We start from the raw sequence: 26,500 nt of genomic DNA on the forward strand, positions 1-26,500 counted from the left end.
TAGAAGGAGATACTGGTCCTCAGAGCGCCAGGGGATGTCTGGCTGGCCTGGACAGCTGGAGACACGACAGGTCAAGAAGCCTCTTCCATTAACCCAGGTGCAAAGCCTTGAAAAAGTATTTTGTGTGTGTGCCGTGACATATAAAAGGCTGACAACTCTAAGCCAGCCCCACACCCTGCTCTATAATACAGATGAAGAGATGAGGCCCAAGACGAGGAGGGAGTTGCCTCAGGACACAGAGCCAGGAGTGGCAAAGCCCAGACTTCTCCATCAAAGGGTGGTCCTGCGCATGAGGAGCGAGTGGCTCAGAAATGGTCCTGGGAAATGCAGGGGGGGAGGAGCTGATGTATAGAAATACCATTTTCACGGGACTCTGCAAGGACTCCCAAGCCAGGCTGCCTATAATTAGCACCCGGTCGGGCTTAAGGCCCCCATCTCTCAGAGGACTATCCCCCGCCCCCTCTCACTAAACGCAAGTGCAATCTGAGGCCAGGGCTGAGGTGTGGCTATCATGATTGGGAGCAGAGAGAAGGATGGTCCTCAGGGTCACAGTCATCGATCTGTCCTAAGCTGCCTTTGCAACCAGCACGGCTCAAATGAAAAGCAATTTAAAACACATGAAAGAATTAAGGCAGGATTTAGGTTTATGAGCTGTGCCAGGCACTTGCACATTTAATCTTTTAAAAAAAACATATTTTTATTGATTTCAAAGAGGAAAGGAGAGGGAGAGAGATAGAAGGATAAATGATGAGGGAGAATCATTGACCGGCTGCCTCCTGCACGCCCCACACGGGGATGGAGCCCACAACCTGGACATATGCCCTGACCGGAACTGAACTGTGACGCCCAATCACTGAGCCACGCCGGCCTGGCTTCACATTTAATCTTGATTACAACTCCAGAGATAGGTGTTATCTCCAGAGATAGATGTTATCATCTCTCCTTTTCATAGGTGGAAACCAGTTCAGAGAAGTTAGGTAACACGGGCAAAGTCAAAATTAGGAACCTACTACCTAAGAACCAAAACTGCCAAGTCAGGCCTGCAGGGCTAAGAGCCAAGGAGCCTCGGAAATGCAGCCATGTGTGCCCCAGGCCCAGAGACCGGGCACAGCCTGGCCGACATTCCAGCAGAGGAAATGTGACCCAGACAGCAGTGGGGAAGGGAGGGGAGGAAGGGTGTCTGTTGGCTGTGCCCCAAAGCTGGCTCTGTGACCTTGGGGAAACCACTTTACCCCTCTGAACCCCAGCTGCTGGGCACTGGCAGGGCAACAGCTAGCCCTGCCCAGCTTCTGAAGAAGGAAGTGAACCAAACCCGCTGAGCCCGTTAGACGTCTTGAAGGCTGACTCAAAGGCTTCCTGAACTCATCGTTGTCAGTGACCTGGGGATCGGAAAGCAGACATCACACACCTGTCCTCCCCCAGGTCCCAGGGAGCCAGGCCTTTCACTTCCCAGTAAAAGAATCCAGGCCTGGCAGGGGGTGGCAAGCGGCCAACCTTCACTCCAAGCCTGAGTAGACAGCCAAGGCCTGAGTCACTCCCTCCTGGCCCAGAGAGGGAGGCAAGCTGCCCCAGGGTTGTTCTCTTGACCTTGCCCAAGTCATCCCAGATGGTCTCCCGAAAGGCCAGGGAGGGTCCACAAAGGGCATGTGAGAGCCCAGGAGCCAGAGTCCTCGGGTCCCATCCTGATGGGGCCTAATAACATTATGTCACGTGGAGAAATTATTTCACTTCTCTGAACCTCAGCTTCCTCCCTGGCAAAAATAGGGATGATACCCACCTGGCAGGGGTGTTGTGATAGGACTTATAAGGGTGCCTGGAGCACAGTAAGCACCCAATGAGACAGGTTGGCGTGGCCTCGGCCTCAGGCCTTAGCCCTTTTCCTGGACTACACTCACACCCTGAGCGATCTTATCCCGTCCCGTGGCTTTAAATTCCATCTTCATGCTGGATCCTGGCCCCTAAATTCTCTCGCCCTGAGGTCTCCTGGAACACACCCTTCAACTCCACACTTGCCCACCCACCTACTGCCTCCATTTGGATGTCCAATAGCAGCTCCAACATAACAGGTCATCCGCCTTTGTGGTTTCTTCCAGCCGCAGCCTGCTGCTCCTCGCCTTCTCCATCTCTGTTAATGGCAGCTCCATGTGGCTCAGGCCAAACACTCGGGAGTCATTCTTAAGTGCTCACATTCTCTTATACCCACACCAACTGCAGCACATTCAGTCTTCCCTGTGTTCAAAATGATTCCAGAATCTGCGCCCCCTCCCCCGCCTCAGCACCTCCACTGCTACCATCCCTAGTCTGTCTCCCTACCTCCCCCATTGCCTCATGTCATTCCTTTGCCTCAAACCCAATGGGTCCTCATGTTCTCGGATGGGCCTTATTGTGGCCCATGGGTATGCACATGCCTGCATCACCTCTCCAACTTTGCCATCAAACCATGCACACACACACACACACACACACACACACACACACATAGCCTCACTTCCTCCCTCCTCCTCACTAACTCTGGCCACCAACAAGCCTTGCATCTCCCACCCAGGAGCCTCTGCACTTTCTCTTCCCACCATCTGCTATGTCCTTCCCACAGATACCTACACGGCTGCGTCCCTCCCTTCCTTCTGGCCCCCACTCAAGCATCACCTTGTCAGCGAGGCAATACTGCCTACCCCATCTGCCAGTGTTCCCTAACCCTTCACCCTCATGAAACAGATCCCCGAAGAGATTTCATATTTAATTGTCACTGACCATCTTCCCCACTTGAATGTAAGCCCCGTGAGGGCAAGGTCATGGCTTTATTCACTGTGGCATCCCCAGTGCCTAAAAGAGTGCCTGGCCCTGACAGTGGGCATTTGTTTGGTGGACAAGAAGGGAGGGAGAGACTCAGGAGCACAACTGGACCATCTTCCCTTCCCTTCCTCCTTGGGCTCATGGCTGTGGTGGGTGGAGCCTTTTCACTTCCAAAACCCTTTCTCCTGTATGTTCTCAGTCCTCACAACAAGCCATTTCATAGGGGCATGCCTGACTGTCCATCCCCCCTCACAGACCAAGCTACGGAAGCCAAGGCAGTCCAGTGACACGGTCAAGGTGCCATGAGCCTTCGTCGCCCAGCCTGAGGGTGGCAGCCAGGCTGATGTCAGGCTGGTCCCTTTTCTAGCCCAGCATCGGCTCCAGGGGGCAGGAGGTCGACTCCCTTCAAGGACATTCCACTGCCCCCCATGAGGACCAGGACTCACCTCTGAAAGGTGGGGGGTCACAGGGGGTGGGGCTGGAAGGCCAGAGGTCCCCACTGACAGCACTTCCCTGCCCAACCCTTTCTCTTCTGAAGGCGGGTGGGACTGCCCCAGGCCAGCTCTGTGCCTACACACCCCTGGCCTCCCTCTCTGAAAACCCGCCAGGGATAGGGACAAGGGACAGATAGGATCTGGTGGCCCATCTGTGATTGCTTTGATCACAGCCTGGAGAGGGACTGGCTCTCTGTGGTCCAAGATCTGGGCCCAGCCCAGTGCCACCACAGCAGGCCACTAGGTGGTGCCCCAGGGCTCGGGCCACGGCTGCTCCTAAGAAAGGGCGAACAGAGCGGCTCCTCTCTCAGAACCCAAGAATCTGCCCCGCCCCCACCCTTGGACTGACTCAAAGGGAAAGGAACCACCCAACCACCCCAGGGATCTTAGAATCCAAGACCGAGAGTGTCAGGATAATGTATTCCCAGGCGGGAAATACGAGGTACACATGCCACCAGTTTGTTTCCTGCGTCCCTGGCAGGCATCACTAATCCATCCCAGTATTGTTGTCCTCAGAACCATTTTTTGTTTTTTTAACAACGCGCTCTGGGCAGGCCACTACCAAGTGATTAGAACTGGCAAGCAAGACACAACCTGCTTGCCAGCCCTTTCACTTCCCGTACAAGAAGGGTAGGCCCGGGCTAACTTTGGCCCATCAGGAATCCAGGCTGCAAAAGCCGGCAGGGCCAGAATGAGGTCACATGACCCCTGGGACGCTTGTGTAACCATGGCTAAGTTCTGGGGAAACCTCAAGTGGGTAATGGCAGTGTTAATGGAGAGGCTGCTGGGCCGGGGCAGCTGCATCCTTGTCCAATTGTCACCTCAGACGTGGTGGGGGCGGGGCGCGGGGAAGTCTGCCCAGCTTCTTGGCTTCTGAGCTGGAGAGGCCCCAGAAGGGGGAGAAATGAAGGGGGAGAGGGGGCAGGAGACAGAGGGAGGCTCTCAGGGTCTGCGTGTGCGTGCATGTGTGTGCGTGCGTGTGTGTGTTTGTGGGTACGCGTGTGAGCTTCCAGCGGGAGGAGCAGGGCGCAGCCCTGACAGAGGCGTCTTGTCCTCCTGCCCCTGCACAGGCTTGTTTTCTTCCCGAGCTATTAATGTCGCTGCAGCTTCAAAAGCCGGGTGACCTTTAAATGCCGAGCCTCCTGCTCCTGCCCAAGGCTCGGAAATGGCTTAATGGAAACTCAAACGGCCACAGCTGCTGAGGCGGCAACAAAGCCCGCCTCCTTCCCCAGGTGCCTGGCGCTCCCGGGCAGCCACACTGTGCCCCCCTCCGGGGTGGGGGTGGGAGTCGGGAAGGGCAGAGAGGACCCTTGGGCATAGCCACTGGGGAAAGGAGGCCTGGGTGGACCTGAGAGGAGGAGGAGGAAGAGTGGGAGAGACAGACTCAGCTCGGCCATGCCCTGCTGTGTGATCGTGGGTGAGCCATCCACCTCTCTGGACCATTCCCCATCTTTTAGTCTAATCTAAGGGTGGGGCAGAAAAAATAATCTTCCTCCCCTGAAAAAAGTATTCTAAAATCTGTAGAATTTTTTTTAAAGGGAAGGCAGGAGAGAAGACACTCTCTCTCTTAATTTTTTCTCTCTCTTACCTCAACTTCTGTGGCCAAGTCTGTAGCCACGGGCGGGGGGGGGGGGTGCTGTCGGGCAAGGACTAGGGCACGAGGTGTCAAATGAAGGTAACAAGGTCCTTCCCTGAGGCCTCAGTCCCCAGGGCACTTTCATTCATGTCTGCTCCTGAGGCCCAACTACCAGGCGTGGCTGCCATAAGAGGCCCCATCAAGAAGCCAACCCTGCCTGCCAGTTCAAAAGATGCAGGACAAAGCTCCTCGGGCATGAGTACATGGCGTTTGTTTGGCTCACCTTGGTAGCTAATGGCAAGAATAGTAATAATGATAACATAGCACCAATGCCTGCTTCCTGACGTGCCAGCCATGAGTCCGAGTGTGTTATGCATGTTAACTCTTTGCATCCTCTCTACAGCCCATGAGGCGTGTATTACCACTGCTATTTCCACTTTACAGCTAGAAAAAGGAGGCACAAAGAGGCAAGGCACTTGTGTAAGGTCACACAGCCAAATGGCCAAGCTGACATTTGAGCCGAGAAAGTCGGATTCCAGAGTCTTAATCCATGGGCTTGCCCACCCGTCCGTATTCCCTGGAGCTGAGCCCAGAGCTGGGCACACAGCAACAGCTCAGTAACTGTGAACCGAGTCCTAATGGGGCATAGAGGCTGGGGGCACGAGGGGGAGTGTGCAGGCAAAGCCTCACCAGGAAGGAAAGAACCCCGCCGTTTCCTTACAGAAACCTTTTCCCCACCCCACCAAAGTTATCAAGTTGCCCTGGCAACCAATTATTTTCCACCTCTACCTGAGATGGTTGGGGCTCTTGTCATAACAATCCCTCTCTCCACCAACAAACATCACCCCCTCCGCCAAGACACTCAACCCAGGCACCTGGGATATCAAACCTCACCGCCCCACCTGGAAGCCCGAGGTCTGAGCACGCCCCCTGGGCTGGCCTGAATGTGTCCGTGGGCCGAGTGCAGTGGCCCACACTGGGAGAAGGGAGCCCCTGGCAGCTCAGGTGCATGGCGGTGAAGCTGGGCTGGCCCAGGTCCAGCCCCCGGGAAAGAGGAGCCAGCTGCCCTCCCATCCCCCCGGGCCTCTCCTTCAGGCAGTTAGGGTGAGGGCCCCTCCACAGGTGGGCCTGCGTGGTCTGGGGCTGAGCCCCAAAGTCTGGGCAGCCACAGGAGGAGTCTCTGGGCCCCTGGGACAGGTGGTCAGTCAACACCACCACATTTAGTATTTAATTTTGTATCTGAGCATGCTCAGGGAATCCAGGCCAAAGAACCAAGATTAGGATGGGGGTGCTCAGGGTGATTGGTCAGTGGAGGGTCCTGGGACCAGAAGTCCCAACTAACACACACTTCTTTGCTCCCTCTCACTGATACTAATTCCACTTCGATGGAATTCACATAATATATACAATCAAATACCATACAATGGGAAACAAATACGAGGCGTCTCTATATGTCCCTGAGACTTATCGATAAGGGGAATGACACAAAGCATAAAACATGAGCATAGTCACTACAGGGAAACCTCGGGGAGACTGGGGTTGGTTCCCGGCCACTGTAGTCAAGTATCGCAATTAAGCAAGTCATAATCTCTTTGCTGGTGGAGGGTCTTGCTTTCAATCTGTAAACAATGCAACGTCTGCGAAGTGCAACAGAGTGAAGTACAATAAAACCAGATAGGCCTGTGTGCTGCAGTGCACTGTGGGGCGTGTGTGTCTGCATGTATGGAGACAGGGGGAGAGAGCACTCTGAAGAGTCAGAAGAAACGGATCGTACAGTTTCCTTGTATGTCTTTTAAGTTTCACTTCATGTTCATTTATTCATTTTAAAATAAAACACGTGAATTACCTATAAAGAATATAAAAGGGACAACCTTGCCAATGGTTTTCACGTTTTTTGCACATGTGTATTATCTACAATGGACATGAATTACTTTTTAATAATAATTACAGCAAATATCTATGAGCACTTACTATGTGCCCTATACTTTCCAAACACTTGGCGCATATAATCTCATCAAAGCCTCACAGTAAAGTAGTTCTTATACCCACTTTACAGAAAAGGAAACCAAGGCTCAGAGAGTTTAAATAACTCGTGTAGGGTCACATAGTCAGCACAGAGCCAAAATCTGAATCCCAACAGTCTGCCCCATAGTCCATGCTCTTCTTAACCTCCACCTTATACTGTCTCTCTAATTAAAAAAACACAACTTATGATGATGGAAAAAAAAATCTTAAGAAAAAAGTGAACCATACAGCCTCCAGGGCTTTAAAACTTTTTTTAATCCTTAGAATCCCAACCCAATCCTTCCTGCCTCCACTTCTCTCAGAGGCCTTCTCCAGTCCAGCCTCAGTGGAACCAGCACGGCTCCTCCCCTGGTGCGCCCCCTCCTCTTGGTGCACCCCATCCCTTATGGTCAGGGACCCGCCACTTCCTGGTGGCTTTACCAGGGAGAACAAGGCCAAATGGGCAAGATGATGGCTGGGCCACAGCCCCAGATGGAGGGCCCACTGGGACAGAGCAGGGTCGGGTCTGGCCAGGAGCTCCTTGTGGAGGAGGTGGTTTTACTGGGGCTGAGTCTGGGGTAAGAGCCACAGAGCACAGCAGTTAAGGTGGGGCCAAGCTCAGCCTACACCAGTGATGGCGAACCTATGACATGCATGTCAGAGGTGACACGCGAACTCATTTTTTTGGTTGATTTTTCTTTGTTAAATGGCATTTAAATATATAAAATAAATATCAAAAATATAAATCTTTGTTTTACTATGGTTGCAAATATCAAAAAATTTCTATATGTGACACGGCACCAGAGTTAAGTTAGGGTTTTTCAAAATGCTGACACGCCGAGCTCAAAAGGTTCGCCATCACTGGCCTATACCCTTATCTCCAGTCCATGGGGGAGGGTGAGTGGACTTCTAGGAGTGAGTTTCCTCATCTGTAGAACGGAATGCCTACACCTCCTCGGATGGGCTCCTGAGGGGAATTCATGCGATGGGCACACACAGGCTCATACCTGGATGCAAGCCCTCAGGCCACATGGTTCTCAGGGGCTGAGTGTAGAGGAGTCAGGCCTGGGATTAGGATCTTCACTCTGGACCTGAAGGGGGAGCATGTGCAACACAAAGGCCCTCCAGGACCTCAGGCTGGGGGCTCGGGGGCTCCTGAGTGGAGCAGGGACCCTCCACTCCTGCCTGACTCTGCCCCCAGAGAAACTTCCTAGGGAAAGAGAAGTGACTGGGATCCCACACGGGCCCTGGGTTGCCCAGGCCTCCCTCTCCTGCTCAGCTGGAGGATGGGGGGTGTCATAGGCGAGAGGCCCCCTGGACCCGGCACAGGAGCCTGGCTGCAGGCAGAGTGGCCTTTTCAGGAGAGCTGCCTGCGGCCGCTGAGGAATGCAAGCCCAGGGCTGGTGGCAGAGGGGTGGCTGGCCCTGAGCTTCAAAAGTGCAGGCGGCAGCTGTGGCTGGGAGGGCCCTGGCTCCTGTCGTCGGGTGGACATCATCAGAAATTCCACCCCAGGGAGAAGGGCCCAGCCCTGACAGCAGATGAGATTGTTTGGAGCCACTTACCAGGCCAGCTTCTCCCTCCACCCACAGGCTGCTCCCTCCTCCTCGCCTCCGCCCCTTCTCCGCCTTCGCATGTGTAGCAGCAAAGGTCCCTTTCACAGAGGCACCGGAGGTGCCCAGAGGCCAGCTGCCAGGCTTCCTCTCCCCCCGGAGCCCTCCCTCGTCCCCATGGCCTCACCTCTACATACCTACGCGCCCACACATGCCCTCTGGAGAGGCCATGGTTAGGAAGAAACCTCATGTTCTCACTTCCTCTGGTGCGTGTTGCCAAAGGTCAGAGAACTCAGACACCGAGCTGGGATCTGAACCCTGATCTCGAGACTCCTGGGCCAGTGCTCTCTCCCTGCGTGGCGCACGCACTAGCACACTCCAAGCCAGCTCATGTGTCTGCGTGCCCCGAGTACCGCTCTCAAACACATTCACACACTCACAGGACACAGACACCTGCTCTAGATTTCTCCCGAACTCTCCCATCCAGCCCACCTCTCTCCCCATCCAACTCTGAAGCTGTGCTTTTAAAATTACAGCCAGTCTCCTAAACCCTCACTAATGTGCACTGACAGCACCCTCGCCCTTCCCACAGCACCCCCTGCAAGCCACTCCCTTCTCTCTGCTGCCGGCAGGGCCAGAATGGTCTTCACAGCGTCTGGTACAGAGACAATGGGTCGGGGCAACCTGACTTGCAGCAAAACTGGCCGGAGCTGGGAAGTGGGACACCTTAGCCAAGGCACCGGCTTCCTGCTTGCCTGCAGGACCAGGTCCTGGGAGGGAGTGAAGGTAGGGCCTCCGGCCAGCTGGGGCTGGTAGGCCTACCCCTAAAACCTGACAGTCAGTGGGAGGAGGCAGGAGCTCCTCGGGGTCCCGTAACCTGCCTCTTTGCCTCCAGAGGGCCTCAGTCTCCACCTCCAGAAAATGGGGAGAAACAGTCCCTACTCGGTCTGACCTTTCCCATCACTGAAACCTCCCAGAGATGCAAGGACATGGGTGGGGGTGGGAGGATGGGTCAGGGCAGGAGAAAGACACCACTGTCCCAGACACAAACCACGAGGACGCCTCGGCAGGGGGAGGTGGCTGCACCCCAGCCCCCCAGGGCAGGAAGGCTACAGAACCAGACCCCTTTCTTCAGCTACAGAACCAGACCCCTTTCCTGAAATGAAGTCCTGGGCAGAAGCCCGTTCTATAAAGACACAAAGCAGAAGCCTGCCCTCCCCCTTCCTCCAGCAATTATGTGTAATCAGAGAGCCTGCCATTTACTGAGTGCTGGGCAGTGTTCCTGGGCGTGATGTCAGTTCATCCTCAGGATAAGCCAGGGCTGCAGATTATCACCTTCTATCTTTATCGGAGCCATTTTACAGGTAGGGACCCTGAGGGATGTGAGGCCTAGAGGCTGTCCAGGACTGCGCCACATCCAAACTGACACAGCAGTGACTTGCAAGTGTTTGAAAACCTGGATTGAACCCCACATGCTCTCATCTCCCCAAGCTGTTTGTCCCCCGGCCTGTTTCCCCACGGCTCTTTGCACGACAGCCTTGTAGCTCACAGAGAGGTGAGATGTCACCCACTCCCTTGAGGTGTCTGCTAAGAACACACATTCTCCATCTCACTCTTCAGTCAGAATCTCTGGGGGTGTGGCCGAGGAATACGCAGGCTGACAAGCTCCTCAGGTTACTCTGATGCCCAGGAAAGTGTGAGGACCATGCCCAGGGTGATGCAGTTCAGAGCCCCGGATTCTGATTATTGCTCCATCACCAACCAGCCAACGTATGCAAGTCATTTTACCTCCTGGACCTGCAGGTTCCCATCTGAAAAAATGGGCAGGGAGGACGATACGATCTCTAAGACCCCTTCCACCCCTGCCATCCCCTGGTCTGACCTGAGTCCCCAGATGGTCCATAGGTGTATGAACTGAGTTTCATGGACTATTCAGTCCCCATAGCTGCCAGTAGACACTGAAGGCTCACAATAAAGAGAGCTCCTAACTGATTTAGGGAGACCAGCAAAAATACCTTGTCTCTGGCTCCGGGCCCTAAACAAATGCCGTTTGGATTATCCACGACACCCCCTCCCCCAACCCCACCCCACTAACCCGGGGCCCCATGAATACCTATTTTCTTCATTCCAGACTGAGCCGGCCAGATTCTGTAAACATTGGATCCCACACCTGAGCTTAGTCAACAGTCACCAAACAAAGACACTGCCAAGTCGCCCTACGAGCCCGCACTCGCCCAGCGCTGTCTGTCACAGGGGAGCAGCAGCCTGGGATGTGGGGACCCTGTCCCTTCCTTCCGTCACAGAATGGGCACGAGGAGCAGGTCAGATAGAGGTGTAGCCCAGCCCAAATGGCTCCGGCCTACAAATGGGTCACAAGGTTTTCCAGACTGAAGGGGTAGGAGGTGAGGGCATGGGAAGCGTTCGGCAGCAGCTGGGATCTTCCAAAAGCAGCTAGACATCCCTCATTTCCTTGGCCCCTTGATAGCACCATTAAAACACAAGTTCAGCGAGTGCTCAAGCGTTGCTTGCTAGTGGCAAACATGTGACTCACTCATCCCTCAAGGTCTATGAATCCTTGAGCGTGGAATGTGGGGGTTATCAGACCCACAGTCCATGGACAGGGGGTGAATTCTGATTCGTGCTACCCTTGTGAATGGCGAACCTGTGCGCGCTTGGGCGTGCACAAAAGAAACAAAGGGGAAGGGCGGACAGTGGGAAACATCTGTGAACTGTGCCCAGGGCCTGCTGACCCTAGTCATGTAAGAATCCTGAAATAGATCGTTCTCTCACTGTCAGTGTACTGACTGCCCCAAATGATGGCGTTGCACAGTGTACCTGCTGGGGAAGTGTCCACAGGCCCTTTCCATTCAGCCAGGCTGGAGGCTGGGCCTGTGCCCCAGAGCAGGGGACTCACCCTGGTATGATGCGGGGCACTTTGCCTCCAGGGAACCCTCACAGCAGAACTTCGAGGTAGGAAGTGCTATTTTGCAATGAGGAAATTGAGGCACAGAGGAATGAACTTGCCTGAGGCCTGACAGCCAGGAAGTGGTGAAGTCAGGATTCTACCCCAGAGCCCACACTCCCAACCACTCACCGCACGGTCACCCCACTTAACAGTGGTGAGCCTCTGCATGGGGCAAAGAGAGAAACTGAGGCTCCAGAAGGGCTGGGGACACAGAGTCAGCCTGGCAATGGTCCCACCTCCAGGCAGCTGGGAACAGGGAGATGGGAAAAAAAGTGGGTGCACCCGGCTCAGAGCCGGGCAGGCCAGTCCAGCCACATGCCTCCTCAGCACCACAGCCGTCCCAGGCCCAGACGGGACCGCTCCGGGCCCCCACTCCCTCCCCAGCAGGGCCTCCCGGTCCCAGTCTGGGCTCTGGTCAAGTTGTGTTTCCATCTCAACCACAACCGCAGCGGCCTGAGTGAGTCAAGGCCTGGCAGGAGGAAGTGGCCTCACTTGAAAATCATTAACATGCAGGGCCGAGCTTGGGGCCTTTGTTCTTGAGCAAGGACTGTAGCATTTCACTTTCAGGAAGGAGCCGGGAGGGTGGGGCAGGTTCAGAATTGCACAACCAGAGGCACAGGCTCAGACACACACGCAGGTCCCACGTGGAAATCGGCTTCAACGGCCCCGAGGGGAAGCACCAGCAAACCCACTGCCCCCCCACCCGGTGGGCCCACAGAGAGAGAGCGGGCAGGCCACCGAGCTCCACCGCTTTTCAAAGCAGAGAGGCCATCCCCAGGAGGCACGGGGCTCTGTGGTCAGTACTCTTCCAAGTCAGGGAAGCCAAGCAACAGGAGGAAGCAGAAAGGCCGCGGAGGGAGAGTGGGAACTCAGGCCCCGGTACCACAACCGTGACAGGAACTCCAGGTCCCAGAGATGAAAAACGCCCCCCACATCCGGCTGGGAGGGGCAACCCCAGCTCTGGGAAGACTGCCTTCCTGCACCCCCCCACCCTCTCAAAAGATGGCTCCCCTCTCCCAATCATGCAGGTGCTGCATATCCACGCAGTCTCCCAGATGCAAGGCAAGAGCAGGGAACAGCCCCCACAGGCACCCCCTGTGGCCCGGAAACACTGTGTCCAAGGCAACGTTTTTTAGGGAAAAACCTGTTTTTAAAAATACAATACAAACGATAAGAATTAAACAGGCTTTGAGCAAGCCCCACAGGCCCTTGGAACTGGGACTGTCCCTAGGTCCCAGGGACTGGGTCCTGCTCCCCTCCCCACCTCTCGGGTCAGAGGCTGAGGGTTCACGCTGCTCCGCTCCTGCACCTCATTAGAGCTTAACCTCCAGTCCCGTGAGGAAACTGGAAAATATGGGACTCTTGTCCTTTGTCAATTACAAAGTAAACAGCTCTCTGGAGGACTGCCCTCGTTTGGGGGGGTCTTCTCACACTCTCAGACCCTTCCTGCCCACCTTCCCCGAGCTCCCCGGTAAGTGGCGGCCTGTTCGGGGGAGCTGCCCTTCCCATCTGTGTTGTGGGACCTCTGCCTGGCGGGGGCCAGGCCACCCACAGGTCCCACTCCCCCCCCCCTCAAAGCCTCTCTGTTTGTAAAGGGCTTTCGGGGACAGGAAGCAATAAACAGAGTCAGGTGGCCAAGACGCAGGGGCTGATTATGCAGTTTATGGATTTTCCAGGCCTCTTTGTACTCTCCCACCAGCTGCCCGGGGCTCTGCGGAGAAGTGCTGGCGAAAGACAGGCTTGAACGGTGGCCTTTTGACAGGACTAAGCTGGGTCTTTCTGAGCACATGTGAGGGGCCTGCATGCCTTGCTACTTCCACAAGCACCTTCTCATAGCCTCAAAGAGAAAAAGAGAAACCCCTGAACCAGAGCTCAGCCTGCTTTAATAGCTACCTCCTCCTCCCCCCCTGCTCTCTCTCTCTCTCTCTCTCTCTCTCTCTCTCTCTCTCTCTCTCTCTCTTTCTCCCCAGTGCCTGCTCACCTCTCCACTCAGCTCTAAATTACTTCCGAGGAGGCTGACTCCCAGAGGGCAGGGCGGGCGTGCCTGGCCAGGTTGCCAGCTAGCTCAGGCCAGGTGGGTGGCCCACCTTTACAAAGAAGCTCACAGCTCGGCTTCGTTCAGCTGCTCTGGGAGTGGAGCACAACTTGGGAAAAGTTGAGACTGGTAGGGAAGGAGGTTCTGAGCTGCATTGCCCACCGCCCCCACCAATTGCCAAGCTCAGCTCACATTCCCCAAAGGGGCTGCGAGCTGGGGAATCGGCGGCCCTCGTGTGCAAAGCCAGGAGTGCACAGCGGTTGGTGACGGCAACAAAAAGGCACGCTCCTTCCTGTCTCTCAACACCAGTAACCAATAAATAACACCAGGTCCGTCCACTACATGGAAAGGCATGCAGCCAAGACCTTGAATGACATGAAAAACCCAGTCACAGAGCCACATGTACATGCTTAAGCATTCTTGTATATTTGGACATGCACAGGAAGACAGAGATGTCTGAATGGAAACACAACAGCTAACAAGTGGCAGTTATCTAAGGAGAAGGGTTGCGAGCTGTTTACTTCACGCACCTCTGCATCCTTTGAAGTTTTTACAAAAGCATGCATTATTTCTGTAGCTTAAAATTAAGAATTTTTAAAAAGGGTATATTTCTGGTGGGAATGTGAAATGGTACAGCTGCTGTGGAAAACAGTTGGGCGGTTCCTCAAAAAGTGAAACCTAGAATTACCTTATGACCCAGCAATTCCACTCCTAAGTATAGACCCGAAAGAACTGAAAGCAGAGATTCAAACAGATATCTGTACACCCATGATCATTGCAATATTATTTGCAATAACACAGGTGTCAGTCAAAATGTGGCATATATGGGCAATAGGATATTATTCGACCATAAAAAGGAATGAAATTCTGGCGTTACCGTGGAAGAGCCTTGAAAACATACCCAGTGATATAAGCAGACACAAAAGGACAAATACTGTATGATTCCACTTTTATGAAGTACCCCAAGTAGGCAAATTCCTGGAGACAGAAACTAGAAGTGACCAGGGCCTGAGGAGACGGGAGTGGAGAATTATCGTTTAATGGGCACAGAGTTTCTGCTTGGGATGATGAGCAGGTTCTAGCAATGGATAGTGGTGACGATTGTACAATGTTATAAATATACATGCCACTGAACTGCCACTTGGTTAAAATGGTAATTTTTTTTGGTATTTTACCACAATAAAAATAAATAAAAAGAAATCAGGCAGGATGAGGCACTGGGTTGCAGAAGAGAGTGTGAATGGGGCATTGCTTGGTCTATTCAGAGAGACGGCAACCAGCACACAGGAAATCCTGCCTGCACAGAGGAGCTCTGTCCCCATCTGCGAGGAGTGGGCCAGGGACAATGACAGCCCTGTTGATGAGGACTGCTCACATGGCCTGCAGAGTCACACATGCCACGAGGCTGGGGGAGATGGTGGTGCAGGGGTACTTTCTGAGGCATGTGGAATGGTTGGGCTATGATACATGAGAAAAGGTTAGCGTGCCAGGAAATGAAGCATGCATAGATCCATACCAGATCCTTTCTTCCAAAGAGGAAAAAGAAGGGGAGATGGTGTGTCTATACTTCAGGGGGATAGGATCGGAGAGGGTGGTAGAGAGAGAGAGAGAGAGAGAGAATAAGCAGAGGTCTGTCCTAGAGGGTGCTCTGGCAGGCAGAAATCTCATTCATTCATCAATCATTCAGCAAACATCACAGAGCACTCCCAGGTGCTAGGCAATGGGAAAGTGGGGGTGGGGAGGATAGAAGGACCCATCCATCTGGTAAATACCTTAGTGTCCTTTCAGTCCCACCTCCCACCTTACTCAAAAAAGAAATATATATGTGTAAAAAGAAACCAAAAGCTGCCCCTGCCTCCACTTCTCGCAGAACCCCTCTTACCAAAGGCCAAGCATTTCCATCCAGAATAGGAAATAAGATCAAAACTGCCAGCGTGGGCTGGCCTCCCTGCTGACTGGGCCTTATTCACACAGGCGTGCCTGCCCACCAGCTACCAGGCATCGATCGATACCAGATGCTTTCTTCCCAAAGGGAAAAGCAAAGAGAGGAGCATGCCAGGTGGGACACAGGTTTGGAGGCTGTGACAGGTGAATTCCGACTTCTCAGGCACATGGTTTCCCAAGGTCTGACCCTGCGCGTCTCCAATTGTGCATGGACAGAGGCACTGTGCATGGGGCACATCTGTGTTCAGAAGCAGCTCTGCCTCCCTCGAGATAAGAATATGTAAACAGCGGCTCTGCTGTGAAAGGACCTTGTATCCGGGGACTGCGTGGAATGTGCCATGTGTGTGTCTGTGTGCATTGGAAAAGGAGGCAGGCAGCTCCAAAACACCTCGACTCGGCCGCTTATGGCCTTCCAGAGACCCACTCTTAGAACTGTACACATGTGGCAATATTAATTTAAATTAATTAAAATAAAATTTAAAATTCCGGTCCTCAGTCGCATCACCGCACTTGAAGTGCTCAATAGCTACCGAGGCTAAAGGCCATCATACTGAACAGTACATTTCTCGCATCGCAGGAAACTCTATCAGATGGTGCTGTTCTAGAACCCAAAAGGAAGCCCTCCTCCTCACCAGTGTGAAGACTGGAGGGCTTCATTGCAATTATTTGGGGGAGACCAAGGACTGTGCACAATTGATCCCCAACTGAGGAAGAGTGGGTAAGTGCAAAGACCTCTTCTCCTGGGCAGGCAGCTAGGGTGAGCGCTAGGCCCTCTTCATCCAGATCAAAGCTTCGGCCTGGTTCTGTGAAATCTGACACCCCAGCCAGAGAGAAGCAGAAGTCCAGCCAGGAGCCCAAGTTCTGGTTTCAACATGCACTCGTTCCAAGATCCTCCAATTTGCTTTGCCAGGAAAAAGGGGGTGCTTAACATTGTCAGGGCTCATCCACTGTTCGCATTCTTATGTGCCCCATGATGGCCCTGGCACTGCCTCCTTGGGCTTCTCCAGAGCCATGGGAAGGGGTCAGGGGAAAAGGCAGCTGAGGCAGGGGTATGGGTATGTGTGTGGGGGGGGGGGGCAGTGCTTAGTGAAGAAAAATATATCATTTTGAGGAAGCTGATAGGTCAGCTAAGAACATGAATGGAAAGGGATTCTGAGGATGCAAATGATGACGGGGTGTTTGGGCCTGTGTCTCTGAACTAACCAGAGAGAGAAAAATGGGTCAAGGCACCTCCCACCCACCCACCACATGATGATATGAAATGGCTGAGACACCTTCACTCCTGACTTAATCAGTCTCCTAAAGAATTTCCCCATTTGAGTCAAAGGGGCATCACCATCGCCCCCTCCAGTTGTCTAACCAAAATGAGCTGTAAATCTGCAGTGTTTCTGGCAAACCCCAGATTCAGGGCTGGGGGCTGGGGGCTGGGGGCTGGGGGCTGGGGGCTGGGAGGGGAGGGAGGTGGGAACAACGGGAAATGAAAACCCAAGGGGAGAAGCTGGGAACCTGAGTTCTGGTCCTGGCTCTGCCCCATGGATCCTTGAGCAAGTTCCTTTTTCCTTTTAAAAAAGTAATAATAATAATAAAAATAACACCGATACAGAAAACTGCACAAAACGCCCCTGCCACAGCTGATTTTTGTAGTAATCACTCCCTTGCGTTTCTTTATCACTCAAATGTACATCTCTGGCCACTAGAGTCTTGAATGTTGTTTGCCTTTTAAGTCTATTTTAATCTACAGATTCCCCCTTCATCCCTTTTTTCCCCTTATAATTTATGAGTTGAAGAGCCCAGGCCGTTTGACTATACACAGACTTGCCCACTGTCTGAAGTTCATAGAGCTTTAGTTTCCTTCTCTCTCTGATCCTTAGTTACTTCTTCTTGACCTGCCCAATTTATGGGGCTCCTGTGACAATAAAAGAGACAGCCTGAAAGCTCATCAGGAGACACTTATTTGGTCAAGCAAAGAATGCAGGGTGCAAACTGATACATATGGTGTGCCTTCAACCACATAAAGAAAAATGCATAGGAAAAAGGACCAGAATGAAAGAGGCCAATATACCAATAGTGGACTGATGGCGGAATTCTGCGTGCTCCCCTTTCTTCTTTCTTATATTTCCCCACAATTAGCATATACCAATGTGATAGAGGACAGGTCATTTTTAAACATTTTCAAGAAAACAGTGTAGCAAAGTGTGGCACGAGATCCGTGTGTCACCAAGCTCGTCCACTTTCCCTTCACCGGGCCACCGGGCCCGCTCTCTGTTCCACGGCCACCACCATCCCGCTGAGATGCTCAGCATCCCAGGCCTGCTGCCTTTGATGTCTCCTAGCTTGTCTCCCTCCTGCTTTCCATCTGTGCCACCAACAGAAATTTAAAGCAAGCCAGGTCACTTCCCAGCCCCTCAGTCTCTCATATAAAAATCAGTCACCCCCTTTTTTTCTGCATCAGCGGTCACCACACTCGAGCATGAGGGTGACCTGTGGGGCTTGTTAGACACACATTGTTAGGCTCCACCCCCAAAGCTCCTGGTTTCCTAGGTCTTGCCCCAGATTGTGCATATCTAACAAGTTCTCAGGTGATGCTGATGCAAGGGGGAGGGTGGCAGGGTGGGGAGTGGGGGGGACCACACCATCCTCATAAACAAGCCCTATCCAGCTTTCAGACCTAGCTCAAGTTCCCCCTTTCCACGAGGCAGCCTCTGGAAACTCCAGCCAGTATTGATCCCTCTCTGCTCTTCCAGACCACCTCGAGCACTTGAAGAGGAGAGAGAGCACTTAGTGGCCAGCGTGATGGCCAGTGTGGCACTTCATCATTTGCTGTCTCCCTCCATCATATCAGTTCTGAAAGGCAGAGGCACACGCCAGTGACCCCACCTTATCCGGGAGGTATTCTGCGTGTCCTAGGTGAACTGGATCTATTTCATTCATAGGCCTCCCGGTGACATCCACACAGACTTGTAATTAATTATTCACTCATTCATTCACTGTCAATTACAAAACACTTAGTGAGCGCCTACGGTATGTCAGAATGCACAGGATAAAAATCTCTTTTCTTCACAGAGACTAAGAATGAATTACAACAGAAGCCTGCAGAGTGGGCTCTGGGACGGACCCTTCCAACCGCAGCCAAACGCCACCACCGCTCCGGCCCCAGAGACCGCTACACACACACAACCCTGGCCGAGATGCAGGTGTGGGTGCCCGCCAGCAGGCACACAGAGTGTGGCCACACCCTCGTGTAGCCATGGTGAAGGTTTGGCCGCCTGTCGCAGGCTTGTTGTTCCCCAGTGAAGCCACCCTGAACTCGGGGATGGGACTTTGGGGCAGATGTTGTCAGGAGAACAGACGTCCAGGCAAGAAGGCAGAGCAGCAGGAAAATGGCTGTGACTGTGCAGGCCTGGACCCCCCAGAGGGAGACAAGAAGACACCGTCTCTTAATGACAAGGCGGTAAGAGTGAGGAGCAGAGCCCTGCCCCATTTCCTCAAACACCTGGAGCTCTGGACACTGAGGCCTCTGCAAGACAGTTTGAACAAGCTGAGGAGACCATGGCTTCTCCGGGGCCTCGGGCAACTTTTACTTCTCTGTGCCCCAGTTTCACTATCTAATATCTTTTTTAAAAGTCATAAAGCCAGCCCAGCCGGCATGGCTCAGTGATAGAGCATTGACCTATGAACCAGGAGGTCACAGTTCCATCCCAGGTCAGGGCATATGCCTGGGGTTGCGGGCTCGATCCTCAGTGTGGAGCGTGCAGGAGGCAGCTGATGGATGGTTCTCCCTCATCATTGAAGTTTCTGTCTCTCTCTCCCTCTCCCTTTCTCTCTCTGAAATCAATAAAAACATATTTTTAAAAAATAAAAGCAGTAAAGCCAAAGAATGAGATGAGGGAGATGCCCTTTGGAAGAATAGAAGGAGACAACAAAGAACTCTAATGTCAATAAAAAACAAAGAGCAATAATGCCACTCTGCAAAAGTAAAAGAAACTGCAAGGAGCCCAATGCCTGGTGGGGAAGCCTGAAATGTACACAGGCTCCCAGGAGCATGGACCTCAGCTGGAGACTACAGCAGGATCTCTGGGAAGTGTTTGCAAGACCCCCCCCACTGAACCAGCATCTGCTGGTGCACACAATCCTCCTCGAAGCCCAAGAAGTCAAAGAGGTTCGAGTATTCTGGGTCACTCCTACCTAAGAGACATTACCCCAGAGGTGGGTAGCAAATCATCATCTAAGAGGGAAGGAGGGTGAGGCAGTGGCCACAGGGGTGAAAAGTGCCCAGAGACCAGCTGGGGAGGAGAACATCAACCTTGACTGCTTCAGCGCTCCCTGCTCCTCCCTGCGGCCAGCACCACACCCAGCACAGCTCCTGCTCCTGCACACTAATGCCTCGGCCCCAGCAGCCCTCCCTGACCAACTGTGACTCTTTATTTCAGGGTTCAGACTTCAGACCACCTCCTCCAGGAAGCCTTGCCAGATACACTCCTTGGCACACCCCCACAGAGCCTCGACCTGTTAGATTCTTACTGCTCCTGCACAATCAATATGGCAGCACTAGTCATATGATATCATATTTACTAATGTGCCAGTTGGTGGCCCCAACAGACCGTGCCCACCTGGAGGGCAGGGTTTGTTTTTGTTTTTGTCTCCTTCAGCTCTCTGTCCCTAACGCCTAGCTCAGAACCTACCATAGAGCAGGCAAGCAATATGCATACTTATGCTGCTCAGGAGAAAGGGAGGAGAAGAAATTTTAAATCAAACAGCTCCACTAGGCAACTTCTCCAGAACTCTAGGGAAATGACAGCAAATATTTCTTTAAAGCACTTCCCCTGTGCCACAGAGAAGAGTGAGACATGGGGAGATAAGCGTGCCCACAGTGGCAGAGCTGGGCAAGAAGCAGGCAGTTTGGCTCCATAATCCTTGCACTCGACCACTCTGCTCTGGTATCTGGCTCAAAAGGAGAAAGGTTGTTTGTTTTTTAATTTGGAAAAAGATAGCTACCTCTGAAGTCCTTGCTCTCTGTGGCTTTGGGGTCACAGTGACTCCATACTTGACCCTTCAACAAAGCACTGACCCAGGTGGCTGTCCACAGGAGCAAGAGCAGTTTCTCTCTGCCGCAGCTCCCCCTCACTGAGGTACCACGGACATTGTTGTGTCCATCTGGGGAAGCCCGGGAGCCAGTGGTCCCAGCTGGGAGCTCCTGGAGGTCAGTGTAGAAGCAGGGACAAGGATAACGCCATCCAGGGCCTTGGCACTTCTCTCCCGTGCCCAAGTCTCTGGGTCCGCTGGTTAGGGAGCAGCAGAGGGGTGTGGCTTGCACCTGCCCCACTGGCCTCTCTGGGCCCAGGAACAGGCCAGCAAGGAGGATGTCCCACTAGCCCAGGGGGCTTTACTCAGAAGGAGCTGTGAACCAAAGCAGGAACCCCGAGGGGCACAAAAGTAGGCGGGAAATAAAATGTATTCCGAGTCAACCAGAGTAATTGAAAACGAACCATATGCCAGGCACTTGGCAAGGCACCACCCCATAGTCTTTATTTAATTTTCACACCAGCCCAATGAAGTAGCTACTTTTCTCCTCGTCTTACCAACAGGAAAGGCGGGCACTGTTCTGCTGAAAGCAGGAAAAGCAAGGAGGCCACCCTCAAAGACTGGAAGTGTTTGGCCGAGGCTGAGGAGTTAAGGGTCTCTGAGTCATCATGCATTAAAGATAATTGCTCTTTGTCCTCGATCTTTCTTAAAGACAGACAAAATAAAATGGGATTTAGGTTAGATTCCAGAAGAAACTTCTCAACTGTAAAGAGACATTCCCAGGATAGATCCTCCAAAATGGCAGACCCATCTAGTGCCCATTCTGCAGGCAGGAGACTGGTCAACTTGACCTTGACCACCACGAGAGCATTACCTAACATGCTCAGAGGTCTCCTCAGGCAGCGTGGCTCCAGCGCCAGTCTCGAGGGAGGCTTTTAAACAATGCAAAATCTGAAGCTAAACACACCCTTTGCCAAATTTAACAAGCAGATGGGTCTAGAGAATTCAGATATTAAAATGAAGTGTGGGGTTTGTGGATTTACTCAATGAGGTTAATGTGACTGCGTTAAAGTTAGCACAAGTGCTAAAAGTCTACTGTTTCCCTGTTGGATAACGTAGTTTGTCAGGCCAGCAGTAACGGAGATGACTACGGGAAGTGTGGCCAGCAAACAGCTCAGGCAGAAAACTGCTGCTTGGCTTCAGGAAGCCCCGTCCTGAGTGGGCTGCCCTCACCCAATCGCTGCTGGAACACTGGGAGGCCCGTGAGGACACAGACAGATCTGGGCTGCCCCAGGGCTGCTCGGGCCAACACTTCTGCTTTGGCCTGGAATGTAGAACAGCCTGGGCAGAGGGAGGGGGCACCTGGGGGACCAGATCATTAGCAAGATGCTCAGTCTAAAGAGAGGTGCCTGTTTCTGAACGCTTCATATCAAACCAGGCTTCACTGGTTTGAATCCAACACAGGATTTACTATTATTCAGCATAGAACAGTCATGTGACAATAACTTTGCAGAGTTTACCCAGATGTGGGGTTTCTTTAAGGTGAAAGGAGTCACATTACCAATGAGGTTCAAAACTTTTCACTCCTGCAGGAGAAACCAAGGCCCAGAAAGGTTAAAGGCCTTACCCTCAAGGTCCCACCAAAGAATCAGAGCTGGTGTACAGCTCTCCGACCCAGTGTCCCACCGCAGGTGGCCAGCAGCTGCCCTGAGAATGTGGTGGGGCCCAGGCAGGGCTGGGAGTGTCAATAAACCGCTGCATACTTTGCTCCATCCGAGGGCCTCATGATGCACCAGGCGTGACCACATAGGGCAGGCCAGGCCAGGCCAGGCCAGGCACCACGCCACGAGGTCCCTGGCTGGACACGACCATAGCTCCACACCCAGGGTGTTCCAGGCCACCATAAGGCCTCCTGTCAATCCCTGCACTGCCCCCACCTCCCTCTTTGATCCCCCAAAAGGGGAGGGGCTGGAGAGCAAAGAAAGACCTTCACTGGGCATCGATTTGCCCAAAGCAAAGGCAACACAAAGGCTGCACCTGTTTCCATGGAGACGTGATTGGCTAAGCAAAGGAACAGAGGAAGAAACACAAGCCTGTCACCACCTTCCGGGCCAGCGTGATGGATGTTGGCGGGCCAGAGCCCTGACAGGAAGACAGCGGGAAGATTAAAGGTAATCAGAAGATCTAGAAGCCATACCGGGAGCCCTTTCAGTTAGTAGAGAGGGTGGCCCCCACTCTTGAGAAAGATCCTGAGCAACAACAACAACAAATATCCCAAAGAGAAATCCAATGTGAGTGATCATTCACTTGACAAAAGGATCCTTGGCTTGACAAAAGGATTCCTTGAAACACCAAAACCCCGTGGTGCATTGGAGTGCTGGTTTTGTTTCATTATTTGCTCCTCTGAGGCCGAGGAGGACAGGGGAGTAACTTCCAATGGAAAGTTTGTAAGAAAAGATGACAAAATTCCTAAGGGGAAAGGAGGAGAGGTGGGGACAAGACATCTGCTTATTAGACATCTGTTGGGAGTGGCCCGCAAGAAACGGAGACCGGGCAGCTTTAAAACAGAAAGAGGAGTGAGCTGAGTGCCGTGTCCGGTCACACAGAGGCACCGGAACCCGGGTTATGCGGAGGAGGCTGGGCAGCACCAGGTTTCCAACAGGTCCCTGGCGGGGCAAGGCCCCCAAAGCCATTAGGCTAAGAGCTAATGTGGGGAGCAAAAGGGGCAGCCCTCATCCCCCCAGAGCATCAAGAAGGCCAGAGGCTTGAAATGCTGCTGGGTGAGAACCTGAGGAACATGCAACCTCAGGCTCAGCAGCCACGGGGCGCGGGAGCAGCAATGGGAGCCTCCTGGCTTGCTCCCGCCGCTCATCAGGTGACATGTATTAAGCGCCTCTTCGCACATGCTGTCATCCTGGGAACAGCGCCACACACCCGCCCCACAGCGCTGCCCTTGGAGAGTCTCGACCAGGCCTTCACTCCACTCAGTCTCTTCCTGACTATAATTCCTACAGAGAACAAAAAGCAAGCATAACAACATAATATTTACTGAGCCTGGTGTATGGGCCAGACACTAAATAGCCACTGTCTCATGTATCCTCTCAGCCAGCCCAGGAGGGACATGCGATTCTTATCGCCATTTACCCATGGGGGAGACGGGCACAGAGAGGAAGTCATTTGCCCAAAGGCAAGCAGCTAGTACTCACACAGCTAGGTCTGCCCAACTGCAAAGCCTGTGAACACCAGGCTACATGCCTGCCACATCGGCCCGCTTCACAGATAGAGATGCTGAGGATGAAAGAATGCAAGCAACTTGCACTGAGGCCCAGGCCGGATTCTAAAGCCTGCTCTCCTGACCCACCCAAGACTTTTTGTGTTGTCTTTGATGCCATTCTTGGTGGGATACATGGACTGCTGTGGCCATGAAGCCACTCTCCTGATCTGGACCCAGTTTTCCTGGGACAAGGAGGCATTATTATCGTGTGAGCCTCCACCATCTCACTGAGAGAGGAGGAGCTGAGAAGAAACACAGGCGTGCATCCAAGGTGTCACCAGGGAGCCCCTGGGAGGAACAAGCTCAGTCTTAGTTCTAGCAAGTGTCCCAAAGATCCACAAGCTCTGGAGTGAGACATGAGCAAAAACCCTGGGGGGGCATCTCCAGGAGGCACCTGGTTCAATGGTCTTCCCACCGGGGTACATTGGGGAAACCTGGGAACTTTCTGGGGTGTCTAATATGGTTGGCTTTTAGGAAATCAATTTCCAAAATCTCCACTTCCACATGGAGTCCTTCCTTAAATTGAGATGCTGGGAACCATCTGGTCTACCAGTTCCCCTTTCACAATGACCCTCCTAAATCCTTCCAAAGGAAAGGCCCGTCCCTAGCCATCCCACTGTCCCCTCATGCTCTGCCCTGAGTGTAAAAGCCACCAAACAAAGAGACACTGGAGAACATAGCACTCCCGGGAGGAGGGGGTGGGAGTGGACATGGAGAAGGGGGCCTTATCTATCTTATCTACCCATCTGTTTATTTTAGGATTGGAATTAGGAAGCAAGGAAGCTGCCACAGGGACACCTATTTAACACATTTGCTGGAATCAAAAAGGTTTGACTTTTTCTGACGCAAAGTATGATTTAGCTGATGGCTCTCACAACAAGGTCCAGCTTTGCCAATGAGGAATGAGGAATTAGGGCGGGCAGGCAGATTCCATAACTACATGGGCTGAGTTTGCCATTCGAAGACTGGGACTAAAATATATTTTACGCAAGAATATGACATATAGTAAGCCTGCAAATACATCCTACTTAAAGTTATGATAAAAATTTTTATATGTCGCCGAGGCCGGTTTGGCTCAGTGGATGGAGCGTCGGCCTGCAGACTGAGGGGTCCCGGGTTCGATTCCGGTCAAGGGCGTGTGCCTGGGTTGCGGGCACATCCCCGGTGGGAGATGTGCGAGAGGCAGCTGATCGATGTTTCTCTCTCATCGATGTTTCTGGCTCTCTCTCTCTCTCCCTTCCTCTCTGTAAAGAATCAATAAAATATATTTTAAAAAAAATTTTATATGTGAATTTTAAAATGTGTAAGAGGATACAGTTATTCAAAATTCTTTTGACAGGTGTGGGAGCAAAAAAATGTTTGAAACCTGTTGCATCACTTCCCTGGAGCCACGCTCAGAGGTTGTAGCTTCCACGCCACCGAGAGACCCACGGGGCCACAGACATGTTTGTTCTCAGGAGAAGGCAGCCTGTGACAAGCACTAGACCTGGAACCTGGTGTCAGTTTGTTTCTGCTCCTTCTTAGCTGTGTGGGTCTGACTAAGTCACCCAAACTCCCTGAGCCTCGGTTTCCCCACAAGTAAAAGGGAATGATACCAGAGAAGGCATATTAAAAACCCTGAGGATGACGATATTAAATGAATAATGGAGACGTGCATCAGCACAGATAGCGCCAAAGAGGAGCTAACCAGCGAGCGTTTTCTGTTGGGCCTGGACCACTTTATGGTATCTTTTTCTAGATGAAGCTAATAACTGATATTTATTGAGCCTTTACTACGTGCCAGGCACCGGTCTAAATGCTTCACAGACCCCAGCTCATTTGTTCTCACAACAATCCTACGGGTAAGGCGTCATTCTTATCCCTGATTTACCAGGATAGAAAATGTTCATACTTGCCCAGCTCAGTCTGCTAGCAACAAAAAGCCCAGGGGTCTGTTTGAGTCCAAAGCCCGTGCTCTAAATCCTCCTACTCAGGGTGTGGCCTGCAGGCAGCATCTGCACCAAGGGCGACCTTATTAGAAAGGCAGTGTCCTAGGACCCACTCCAACCTACTGAATCGGAATCTGCATTTTAGCAACATCCACGGGTGATTCCCACGCACATCCAAGTTGGAGGGTCACCGCCCTAAGCCACCTGTGTGGCTGGTTTACCATCCCGGTTTTATCTTGCTGAAGGAGATATTAGAATGTTTGCTTTCTCCACGCACACACACAGCTGGCAATTAAAGCGAGCAAGATGGTTGGGGATTATAATAATCCATCAGTCACACACACGGAATGCATTTTGTTAAAAGGGCTCGGAAGATTCACACCGAGCTGTCACCTGCAGTTACCTCTAAGTGGAGTGGGATGGAGAGAGGGGGTGGTCAAAGGAGCTTTCTACTTGTATTATTTGAAATCTTTAATAAATACAAATAATGCCGTTGGTTGTTGGTTATATAATTAAAAAGGAAAGCATGTTTTAAAATGCAGGTACAGGTCACTGGAAATTGATTGTACTTGACGAGCCACATCTATCCAAAGCTATTGACAAAGCCCTGCAAGGTCTAGAGAGTTAACAGGGAAGGGTTGATGACACAAAGAGAGTGCTGTGCTTCGAGTCAGAAGACCCAGATTAGCCCAGTCGATGTGGCTCAATGGTTGAGTGTCGACCTATGAACCAAGAGATCAGAGTTCGATTCCTGGTCAGGGCACATGCCCAGGTTGTGGGCTTGATCCCCAGTAGGGGGTGTGCAGGAGGCAGCCGATCAATGGTGCTCCCTCATCATTGATGTTTCTCTCTCTCTCTCACTCTCCCTTCCTCTCTGAAATCAATAAAAAATATTTTTAAAAGACTCAGATTCAA

General features: G+C 52.5%; 1 protein-coding gene across 2 annotated transcripts in view; it reads right to left on the minus strand.

The window, feature by feature from the left end:
- Positions 1 to 26,500, minus strand: part of CUEDC1 (CUE domain containing 1) — a 57,727-nt gene that overhangs the window by 19,422 nt on the left and 11,805 nt on the right. The window lies entirely within an intron of this gene.

Source organism: Myotis lucifugus, unplaced genomic scaffold, assembly GCF_000147115.1.
Source record: "Myotis lucifugus unplaced genomic scaffold, Myoluc2.0 scaffold_158, whole genome shotgun sequence".
Lineage (NCBI taxonomy): Eukaryota > Metazoa > Chordata > Mammalia > Chiroptera > Vespertilionidae > Myotis > Myotis lucifugus.